At 36.7% G+C, this 12,577-nt stretch overlaps 1 long non-coding RNA gene across 2 annotated transcripts in view; it reads right to left on the reverse strand.

Moving 5' to 3' along the window:
* LOC109550904 (uncharacterized) overlaps nt 1–12,577 on the reverse strand; it is a 376,468-nt gene that overhangs the window by 103,033 nt on the left and 260,858 nt on the right. For both annotated transcript variants that reach the window (XR_012326211.1, XR_002177598.2), the window contains one exon: nt 7,822–7,897. This is a non-coding gene — a long non-coding RNA (uncharacterized lncRNA). The remainder of the gene's footprint in view (nt 1–7,821; nt 7,898–12,577) is intronic.

The following is a 12,577-nucleotide window of genomic DNA, read 5'->3' on the forward strand; positions in this document are numbered from 1 at the left end:
AGTATTTTCTCCTATTGGGAAGATTATTCAAGCCACAGTTCTGGTTCTGAAGGTCTGGGCTCATGAAGGAAAGTAAGAGATTTATCCACAGGGAAGCAAAGGCTTCATGCTTGTGGGTTGGAAAAGAAGTCTTCTGGTCTTGGTTAGGCTCAACACGTAGGTAGGTGTCACTGGCTATTGGCCGACTTAGGATGGGCTTGGCTGGGTTGCCTTTTATCTACTCTTACATCCTCCAGCAGGCTTGCCTAGACCCTGTTGACACAGACATTACAGAGAGCAAGAGAAGCATGTGCAATATGCAAACACTTTTTTTTTTAAGTAAATGTATTTATTTACTTTTATTTTTGGCTGCATTGGGTCTTTGTTGCTGCACGCGGGCTTTTTCCTAGTTGCAGCGAGCAGGGGCTACTCTTCATTGCAGTCCGCGGGCTTCTCATTGGGTGGCTTCTCTTGTTGCAGAACACGGGCTCTAGGCACACGGGCTTCAGTAGTTGTGGCACTCAGGCTCAGTAGTTGTGGCTTGTGGGGTCTAGAGTGCAGGCTCAGTAGTTGTGGCGCATGGGTTTAGTTGATCCGCGGCATGTGGGATCTTCCCGTAGCAGGGCTCGAACCCGTGTCCCCTGCACTGGCTAGTGGATTCTTAACCACTGTGCCACCAGGGAAGCCCCTGCAAGCACTTTTTGAGCCCCTTCTTGCATGAAGCTTGCTAACATCCTATTGGCCAAAATAAGTTATATAATCTAATTGAGTTTAGAGTCAGACAGGAGGAATTAGTGGGGCCATTAATGCAATTAATCTACCACAGAGACCAATTTCCTTCCTGGACTCTGAGAAATATAGGATATGAGCAAAACAAGCCTCTGGAGAGGACTGACAGGGAACCATCGTCCCCAAGGAAAGGTGAGTTTTGTCGGAGGCATGACCTCTCTGAAGGACATCTTGTCCTTCAGCCTGGGCCCTCAGCAATCTCTGCTTACTTTTTGATAGCTTGCTTTTTTGATAGAGCATCTAATTGCCTTGCATCAATTTTTACAAGGAGAAAGAAACAACCAACCACAAAGAAGCAGGGTCCTTTGTCTAACATTGCATTTATGGCAGGCAGGAAGCAAGATGGTAAAGTGACAGTGCCCATAAAGGAAAGGTATATTTCTTCTCAGGGATAGAGAGAGCTTTGGGGAAGAAAGACAAGTCTCTTATAACTGCTGGTGGGGAAGTGTTGATCCTTGATTTGCATAAGCTGTGGGCATCTCCTTTGAATTTTCAAAAACTTGCAAATTGAGAAAGACAGATACATTGAGAGGGAGCATCTAGATTTCTGAGACACAATAACAAAGTACTAAAGAGCCTTGATTTGGGATAATAAAAGGTACTCATGATTTCCATATTTTATATTTTGGAACATCCCTTTAATTGTTTTAGTGTGTGTGTGTGTGTGTGTGCATGTGTGATAGTCACACTACAGACTTGATACATAATTTTATTGGGGTTGGTTCCACAGTGTAATATTAATGAACGTTTTTGCATTCACTGCTGGAAAACAGGGCAATAAATCTTAGGACATTCAGACCTAATCTGTGTTGTCATATGAGAATGAAAAGCTAGAATTTCTGCACATATTTTAAGCTGCTTCTTTCCTTAATGCCTTGTGTCATGTTCTTAGCAGTTTCTCCCATATAAGTTAGGCTTTCAGTGTGCATGTCGGCTTGGGGGAAATCTTGCTCCTATGTATTAACTGCTGACTCCTTTAATCCTGTTAGAATTTAATTTCCCTTGATTGAAGGCGGTGTTATCACCAGGTGCTGAGTGGCCCTTTCCTATCAGTACATATAAATCCTGTTAGTCCTCCCCAGACTCCACATGTTCCAGAGTCTTCTGAGATCAGACTCTTCTGAAAGAGTGTTTACTCTCAGGCTCATACAATGCAGAGAGTGACAGTCAAACTTCTGGACACAGATGTCTTCTTTATTTGTGTCTGGCTGAGTTGTGGAACTGAGGCCTCTCTGTCGACAGCCTGTGAGAGTCCCAGCTATTTTTAATCGCTTTTGCATTAAACAGCAAGTTCAAGGACTTTTTAAAAAAAGGCTTAAATTAAGTTGAAAGGTGTTCATTGATTAGCAAGATACTGACTCATAAAACTCTGTATGGTTTTCAACTCTTCCACTTTTACTAAACAAAGCATTTCATTTTTATATGTGTGACCTGTTTTAGCTACTTGTCCCAGGAAACTTACTGGGATTTGTAATGAAATCAACTCACGAGGATCCCAGTGACTTTGGTTCTCGGTGAGACAGTCTTCCTGCTCCCAGCTTTGTCTTTCTGCATCTTATCTGTTGGCCATTTCCTGCTAATTATCTTCCTTCACCAGACCAACAACAACAACAGAAAACACCAATTCGGTTTACAGTCAATTTTGCTACTTGTTAGCACCTCTATTTTTTTCAAAAGTTTGATTTAAGAAGAAATTATTGGATAAATTGAGGTGTTTGGGCATCTGTGGAGTTCAGGAATTAATTAAAATAAATCCACTGTACTAGCAATCAAGTTTGGTATGTATACTGACAATTTTTTAAAGCTCTAATTGAACTATTTCACTAACATTGAAATAGATCACATAAAATGTAGTCTAAGTGCTCTGTAGCATGCTGTAATTTAAAGATAATTCATTGAAAGCACTTGTCCTCAAGCAAATGAGAGTTTACCGTCAGATTTTTTTTCAAGGATCTCAAATTCAAAAGCACCTTTACAAAAGAATTGGGCCAAGTGGCAGTGTGCGGATCCCAGGCCCCAGCTGAAAGAGGGAAACCAGCTGTATTAAGCACAGCCATTGTTTCTGTGTAGGAATGCTAGTCTACTGATGCCAGGATTCAGGATTTCTGGTTTTTCAAGAGGAACTAGAATTTTGGATTTTTATGCACTATCTCATTATTTATAAAATTTAACCTTCATACTAGCTTTATAAATGATTAATCCACTACCTTTACTGTATATTTACCTTTCCAGTGAGATTTATTCTTTCACATGTGTCCTTGTTACTAATTAGTACCCTTTCTTTTCAGCTTAAAGAATGTCCTTTAACATAACTTATAAGGCTGGTTTAGTGGTAATAAGCTCCTTTAGCTTTTGCTTGTCTGGAGAACTCTTTATCTCTCTCTTTCACTTCTGAATGATACCTTGCTGGGTAGAATATACTTGGTTGGAAGGTTTTTCTTTCAGCACTTTGAATTTCCCTTCTGGCCTGCAAAGTTACTCTTGCAAAAACCTGCTGCTAGTCTTATGGGGGTTTCCCTGCATTTAAATTGTTTTCCTCTTGTTGCTTTTAATACTCTCTCTTGTCTTTAACCTTTGACATTTTAACTATAATGTGTCTTGGTGTAGTTCTCTTTTGGTTTCCCTTATTAGAAATTCTTCGGGCTTCCTGGATCTGGCTGTCTGTTTCCTTCCCCAGGTTAGGAGACTTTTCAGCCATTATTTCCTCAAATAAGTTTTCTTCCCCTTTCTTTCTCTTTTCTCCTTCTAGTAGCTCTATGATGCAAATGTTACTCTATTGGATATTGTCCCATAAGTCCCTTAAGCTATCTTTACTTTTTTCATTTTTTAAAATGTTTGCTGTTTTGATGGGTTGACTTCAAATATCTTCGAGGTGACTGATCCTTCCTTCTGCTTCGTCTAGTGTGCTGTTGAGACCTCCTAGTGTATTTTTCAGTTCAATTGTTGTATTCTTCAGCTCTGTGACTTCTACTTGGTACTTTCTTATATTTCCCATCACTTTCTTGAAATTCTCATCATTTTCATTCATTCTTCTCCCTAGTTCAATGAGCATCTTTATCACTAAGACTTTGAGCTCTTTATCAGGTAAATTACTTATCTCCATTTCATTAAATTGTTTTTTTTAATGAGGTTTTATCTTTTTCTTTCATCTGGGCCATATTTATTTTTCTTCATTTTGCTCAAATTTCTGTGTGAGTTTTTATACAGTAGATGAAATAATCACCTCTCTCAGTCTTGAAGGAGTGGCAACATGTAGGAAATGAACCTTGTCTCTCAACCCTGCCTCAGCTCCTGGTTGTCTCTCAGACCTCTGTGCTCATCCAAGCAGCTTACTGTATCTTTAATAGCTCCCACTAGTTGAGGATGTGGCATGACCTGTCAATGTCCCAAGGGGAGGATCTCAGCACCTAGATGTAAGCTGACTGGAAGCCAGACCCTCAGGCATCAGCTTTTAAAAGTATATGATAAATACAATAATAAAAGTATGAAAAAAAAACCTTCCAGACAAACAAAGGTCCAGGACCAGACCACTTCACTGGTGAATTTTAGCAATCATTCAAAAAAGAATATAAAATTAAAATAAAAAGACATTTTGAAGTTACAGACCATGTTTAGCCTTCTGTTACACCCTTTTGCAAAGAACAGTTGCAGATCCAATGATCATTGACAACTGGCAGGGCATTTCTTATTGTCTCCTGCAAGATTGATTGTTGAGTCCTCAGTGAGCTATAGCCTAAACACCATAATCTACATATGATACAAGAGATGCTTCTCATTACTTGACCAGTAAGAGAGAATTACAGAGATAGTGGGCAGAACAAAGTAGAGATGAGGAAATATAAGCCCTGGGAAAGGGAGACCCTTGGATCCCAATAGTTTTCTAGTTCTTGGATTATTTTCCACTGAAGCTAGGGTGTATTTCCTGCACTAAGGTTTTATTATTTCTCCATGTCCTTTAATAACTTGCCCCTTTTAAAATATATAACAAATATATGGGGCAAAATACATATAAGAAAAACGTTAACCAAAAGAAATCTGGTATAGGGCTTCCCTGGTGGCGCAGTGGTTGAGAGTCCACCTGCCAATACAGGGGATACAGGTTCGTGCCCTGGTCCAGGAAGACCCCACATGCCGCGGAGCAGCTGGGCCCGTGAGCCATGGCCGCTGAGTCTGCACATCCGGAGCCTGTGCTCCGCAACGGGAGAGGCCACAACAATGAGAGGCCCGTGTACCACCAAAAAATAAATAAATAAAAAGAAGTCTGGTATAATTATATTAAAATGAAGTCCAAAAAATCTTTAAGACAAAAATGAAAATGAAAATTACAGTCTTGAATAATGATTTAAAAATGTAACACAGAAAAATAAAAAGTTCTAAATGCTAAAGTCTAAATTAAAATATGGAGCTGGAGTCTTTTTGTGGTTCAGATGACAATGAATCACATATCTGTTAGCTAATAAGGAAAAGAAGGAGGCTGACTTTGGTCCCCATTTAGTTGTGCACATTTGTTATGATGTGATATACTGTAGTTTTATATGTTCCAGGTCACATTGAGTTATGGATTATATTCTCTGAAAGAGTCAAAACTTTATAATACTCATAAAACTTTGTAATGAATGGGATGGTACCAGGTACCTAATAATATGGCTTCAGAATATATAAGCAAAATTTGACAGAAATAAAAGAGAATGATTGAGAGTAACACATCATAATAAGATTTTCATACAACTCTCAGTATCTGATAGAACAAGTAGACAAAAACTAGTAAGACTCTAGAAAATATAAACAATTGGATTAATACGTTTGACCTGATTGTCATGTTTAGAATACTATACCCAACATCTTTAATATTATTTCAAGTGCACACAAAACATGTACCAAAATGAATCATATGTTTAGCTGTAAAACAAATCTAAACAAATTTCATGGGATGGGAATCACACTTAGTTTGTTCTCCGAACAGAGTAGAATTCAATTGGAACTCGATAACCAAATCAATCAAACAAACAAGCAAATAAATAATATTAGGAGACCCCTTTACTAGTGGAAATTAAATACTGACTCCTAAGTTATAAATGGGTAAATAAAAAACAAAGTATGTTAAAATGAATGAAAATAAGACAAATCAAAACTTGTGGAACATTGCTCAAACTATGATTCAATGAGACTCTACAGCCATATATACACAGAAGAGAAGAAAAACTGAAAATCCATTATCTAAACATTTATGCCAAGAAGTTAGAAAAGAATAGCAAATTAAACTTGGAAAGAAAAGTAGAAAGGAATAAAGATTAAGGAAGGAATTAAAGAAATGAAAAGTATATATAAAATAGAAAGAATCAACCAAGCCAAAAGCTGCTTTTTTAGAAAGAAAATGGAATTGATGAACCCCTGGCAAAACAGATCAGGAAACTAAGAAAGGGGCACAAAGCACCAATATGCAGAATGAAGATCAAGCACCACTATAAGTAAAAGATAATAGAAGAATATTATGAAGAACATGGTGGCAAAATTTGTTTTGTTTTGTTTTTTCTCTTCTGTTTTTTCTTTTTCATTGAGGTGACTTTGCTTTATAACATTATGTGTTTTGTGGGTACAACATTAAATTTGACTTCTGTATACACTACAGAGTTCTCACCACCAAAAATTTAGTTTCCATCCCTCACCATTAAGTTGATCCCTTTTATCCATTTCACCATACTTCCCAATCTCTTCCCATCTGGAAACCACCACTTTGTTCTCTGTATCTATGTGGGTTTTTCTTAATGTTTTAATTATTTTATATAATTTTTAAAGGTTACTTTCCATTTACAGTTATTACAAAATATTGGCTAAATTTCCTGTGTTGTACAATATGTCCATGAGCCTATCTTATACCCAGTAATTTGTACTTCCCACTTCCCCGGCCCTGTATTGCCCCTCCTCCCTCCCCACTGGTAACCACTAGTTTGTTCTCTATATCTGTGAGTCTGCTTCATTTTTGTTACATTCACTAGTTTGTTGTGTTTTTTAGATTCCACTTATAAGTGATATCACACAGTATTTGTCTTTCTCTGTCTATATCACTTAGCATAATGCCCTCCAAGTCCATCCATGTTGCTGCAGATGTGTGGCAAAATTTTTTAAAAATTTAAACACAATGGATAAACTCTTGGAAAAATACATCTTACCAACTCTGAGTCCAATAGTTTTTTTGTTTTTTGGTTTTATTTTGCGGTACGCGGGCCTCTCACTGCTGTGGTCTCTCCTGTTGCGGAGCACAGGCTCCGGACGCACAGGCTCAGCAGCCATGGCTCACGGGCCTAGCCGCTCCGCAGCATGTGGGATCTTTCTGGACCAGGGCACAAACCCATGTCCCCTGCATCGGCAGGCGGACTCTCAACCACTGCGCCACCAGGGAAGCCCCAATAGTTCTTTTTTAAAATTTTAATATGTAATTAATAATTTTTCCACCAAAAAATCCCCAAAAAGCAAAGACAACTTTGGACTCCAAATTACATTACCTGTGATTTCCACCAAATATTTAAGGAAGAAATAAGACCATTATTACATAAATTATTCCAGATAATAGAGAGGGAAATCACATGGCTTCTTTTTTTTTTTTTTTTTTCTGGTACGCAGGCCTCTCACTGCTGTGGCCTCTCCCGTTGCAGGGCACAGGCTCCGGACATGCAGGCTCAGTGGCCATAGCTCATGGGCCTAGCCGCTCCGCGGCATGTGGGATCTTCCCGGACCGGGGCACAAACCCGTGTCCCCTGCATCAGCAGGTGGACTCTCAACCACTGCACCACCAGGGAAGCCCACATAGCTTCTTTTAATAATATATCATGGCAAGGTGGAAGTTGTTCCAAGAATGTGCAGATGGTACACATTCAAAGTTCAATCAATATCATTCACCACATGGAGGGAATAAAAGATAAAGTATTCGATAAAACTCAATATTCACAATAAAAAAATCATTGGCAACTAGGGATAGAAGTGAAGTCTTTGAATCTGATAAAGGGAGTGTAAACAAGCTGCTTTCCTATGATATTGGGAAGGGGATACACATACCTGCTGTAGGGGAGGAGGATTCGCCACCCCCAAATAGGTCTCTCTGGCAAATTCATTATCTTAAGCTGGTTATTTCCTATGAAACAGAAGACATGGGAAAAACTCTGAAAACGGAGTAGAAGTTATTCTTTTGTAAGAAACAATTGCATTTATAAGGGAAATCTTCATTTGTAAGCATGTCTCCCTAGATGTACCAGGGAGAGGAAGATCATCCTCAAAATCTCTAGATGGAGAAGACAAAGACTTAAATCTGCATAACGACCTTACCCCTGTTTACTATGCTTTTCCTGGTCACCGTCCAGAACTGACTGTCCCCACCCTCAACACCCTCTTTTGTCTTTAGCTGAGGGTGGTATTTAAAGTGAGGGCTTCATAAACAGTGTCCTACTGTATAGCACAGAGAACTATATTCAATATCCTATGATAAACCATAATGAAAAAGAATATTTAAAAAAAAGAATGTATACATATGTATAATTGAATCATTCTGCTGTACAGCAGTAATTAACACAACACTGTAAATCAACTATACTTCAATAAAAAATAATAAATAAACTGAGGGCTTCAGCCATTTTCACCTGAAGTGAGTTACTCAGTTCTCCTGGGTCTCTCCCGTGTATACATGTTATTAAAATTTTATTTGATTTTTTTCTGTTAATCTGTCTCATGCCAATTTAATTCTTAGATCAGCCAGAAGAACCTAGGAGGGTAGAGAAAAGTTTCTTTCTCTCCGACGCTACTATGCTATTATAACTTCTAATCATTATTGTAGTGGAGGCCTAGCCACTGCAGTAAAGAAAGAATAATAAATAAAAGGTGAAATAATATGACATGAAGGAATAAAGTTGTCATTATTTGTAAATGAAATGATTGTGTATGTAGAAAATCCAAAATAAAGACTATTTGTATTAAAAATAAAAAGGTCACTGTATACAAGATTAATTTAGAGGATCATTTAAATCCTATTTTCCAACAAGAAACAATTAGAAAGCAATTTTAATTGATATCTTTTTTTTTTTTTTTTTTTCAGTACGCAGGCCTCTCACTGTTGTGGCCTCTCCCGTTGTGGAGCGTAGGCTCGGGACGCGCAGGCTCAGTGGCCATGGCTCATGGGCCCAGCTGCTCCGTAGCATGTGGGATCTTCCTGGACCGGGGCACGAACCCGTGTCCCCTGCGTCGGCAGGCGGACTCTCAACCACTGCGCCACCGGGGAAGCCCTAATTGATATCTTTGACTTAGACACTGAAGATTCCATATAATTCCTGCTCTATTAGCTTCCTCTCTATGATGGAGGAGATCATGAGATTGATGCTTGTGAGTGCTGTTCATATTCCTTGATGTATTTAAGGTTTTATTCACTTAGCATATACTTTTTGTGTTGTTGAAAAAGCACAGATATTTTTACTGAAGTGCTAATAAATGTTGAAATTTAATCAGTTAAAAAAAGGATACCCCTTTTAATAGCATTTAAAAAATCAAACACCTATTAAAAATTTAATGAAGGGTTTTTAAAACCTCTACAGAAAACAACAACAACTAAAGAAACCAAAGAAATCCTTCAAAAATGGAAAGATTGACTATTTTCTTAAATTGGAAATTTCAACATATTTAAGATGTTAATACTCCTCAAATTAATCTATAGGTCCAATGAAATTAATCTAAAGATCTCTTTAAAAGCTGTGATATTTTTAGGGGAAATTAACAAGCTAATACTAAAATTTACATATGAATAGGGACTAGAGAGCCCAACAGTCTGGAAGATCAGACTCCTGGATATGATGACTTGTACTACCTATTATCACGATAAAACCTCGGTAAATAAATCAAAGTGGGATTGTCTGAGGGACGGATGAATAGATCAGTGTAACAGAATTTAGAGTTCAAAACCAGACCCGTTCATGATAGTTGATTGATGACAAAAATGGCACAGTAGAATCACAGATAAACGATAGTTTTTCAATTAGTGGTTCTGAGTCAGTTGAACATCTATATAGAAAAATGCAAATTTTCACCTATTATCATCTACAGAAAATCAATTCCAGGCTGATCATGATGGTAGAACAAAATATAAATGGTAACTAATAAAACTTCTGGGATGTAATATAGGAAAATGCCTTCGTGTGGCTGGGCTGGGAGAAGACATCGTAAGCTTTTAGCACTAACTATGAAAAAAGAGATGAGTAAATAGGACTTAATTATCACTAACCACAAAGAAATAGATGGATGAAATGGGAATTAATTAAAATTAGAAACTTCTGCTCATCAAAACATACAACTAAGAGAATAAAAAGGCAAGTCAGAGGATGGGTAAAGATTTTTGCAAAATAAATAACTTGTATCCACAAAGCACTTACATTTAGAAAACATAAACATTCTTACAAATCAATTTAACAAAGAAACAAATAATACGATGGAAAAATGGACAAAATTTCTGCATGGCTATTTCACAAAAAGAGATTATGCAAAGGGCCAATAAACATATGAAGAAATGCACAACTTCCCTAGTCAGTGTAGAAATACAAATTAAAACCATACCAAAATATTTTTTATTACACACCAGATTGCCTAAAATTATCCAGAATAACAATACCAAGTGTTGGGACATACATGGAGCAACTGGGTCTTTCACACATTGCTGGTAGAAATGTAAGATCATACAACCACTTTGGAAAACTGTTTGACAATTTCTTATAAAATTCAACCTATATTTACCATATAACCCAGCAATCATATTCCTAGAACTCAACAGAAATGAAGACGTGTATGCAACAAAAGATATGTTAAAAAATGGTTATAGCAGCATTATGTCATTATCCCGGATTTGAAGTGAGCCAAATGCCTATTGACATTAAAATGAATAAATAATTTTAGTTATATCCATATAAGCAAGCACTGCCTATGAATGAAGACAAATGACCTATCATTTCTTGCAACAAATTGAATGAATCAGATAAACATAAATTTGAAGAAAAGAAACTACTCACAAACGAGAACATGCTGTATTCTCTCTTTATATAAAGGTTGAAAACACTATTAGATATCCCTTTATGAGAGACTGAAGGCATAGTTACTCTACTGAAGGGTCAAAAAAGTAGCTTATGGGATGTGGGATTGCTCTATTTTGGGGCCTGGGTATGTTTATTTTGTGATAATTCATTGAATCATAGGATTTATTCACTTAGTGGATGGCATACTTCAAAAAGTATTCAAAAATGTATCTGTATAAATAAAATTATACACAGAATTGAGCCTAAAACTTTAAAATTGTGCTATTACAAGTTTTAAGCTAAGATTTTTAAAATAATGAGGAATATTCAATCTCATTATTACTAGAAATATTTTAATGTGTTCATTATTCATAACTAAAACAAATAATATATAATGATAGCAGCAATACATAATAAAACAGCATAGCAAATATAAAATAATGGTTTAAATATTTATATCATCTTTTTTCAGTTTTTACATTTCTAGTTTGTTTGAGCTTTATAATGTACAATCTATCTTACTGTAGCAGGTCATATATTTAATTTATAAATATGTAAGTATACTTATAGTATACACATGTAAGTATATGTACATGATAACAAATTTTTTACTTCTAGGATTGCATAGTTAATGACACATGGACACCAGTGATTTAACTGATTAACAATGACACCCAGAGTGATAAGCTAACAGCCAGCTGAGAATAAGGACATCCTTGCAAGTTTATCACCTTGAGGAGTTTGCAGGAGAGCAGTTTAAGAATATTTGTAAGAAACCAATCATCTTAAATTAAAATCTTATTCATTTACTCAACTAGTAAGTGTTCTATTGGTTTCAGAGGTAATATCATGTTATTGAAAGGATCCGTAAAGTCAATAAGACTCAAATTTATCTACTGATTGTCTGACCTCTTTCAAGTTTTTCTTCTCCTTATATCTTGATATAAGAAAATATGACATGACCATCCCTAATTATTAATATTGAGAAAAGTAAATTAAACATTATACCTGAAAGTTCTTAGCACATGGCTGGCAAATAACAGTTGATCAATAAATGGTAATTCTTTTGTCCAGCCTTTCCCTTGTTATTCTGAATTATTGTCACCCAGGTTGCTAGGGGATGTTTGCATGAACTCTGCCAAGGGTGGGTATGGAAGTATAATTCTCAACATACAGAACATGCAAGGAATTTCCCCATCATCATCCCCTCCAAATATAACTAACATTCCCTGGCTATTTACATACAGGAGCACACATTAACTTGGACACTTTTAATATAAGTACCAATTTTTGGATTCTTATACTCTTGGGTTAATTCAGCGACACAGATTTACACTATGCAATATATTTTCAAATTTCCTCCTATTTACAGTAGTGTCCATGAGATCTGTGACTGAAATTGCTGTTTCCCAACTACTGTTGACATTTTGGATATGGAAAATATTGGCATACTCTACTGCCAACTTGCATCACTTTTTCTTCAATTATGACATATAAACCTAAAAAATCACAGCATGGTGATAGCTGAACAAAGGACCCCATTGTCTTGAGCTTTACATCCACTTCCTGCCCATTTCCTGTCTGCTGCATTTAATCTGCCTGTAAACTCCACGCCTTGAAGAAGCCAATACATCTTGCCAAATTATTCGCCAGGGTCAATTCTCTATTCAAATTGCCTTTTCATCCTTCTTAAATTTTACAAAAGGAGTTTGGCTTCTTTCTGTTTCAATTTCCCCCTCGCTTTACCATTCAATTCTTGCATTTGACAG

The sequence above is a fragment of the Tursiops truncatus genome, chromosome 15, assembly GCF_011762595.2.
Source record: "Tursiops truncatus isolate mTurTru1 chromosome 15, mTurTru1.mat.Y, whole genome shotgun sequence".
Classification (NCBI taxonomy): Eukaryota; Metazoa; Chordata; class Mammalia; order Artiodactyla; family Delphinidae; genus Tursiops; species Tursiops truncatus.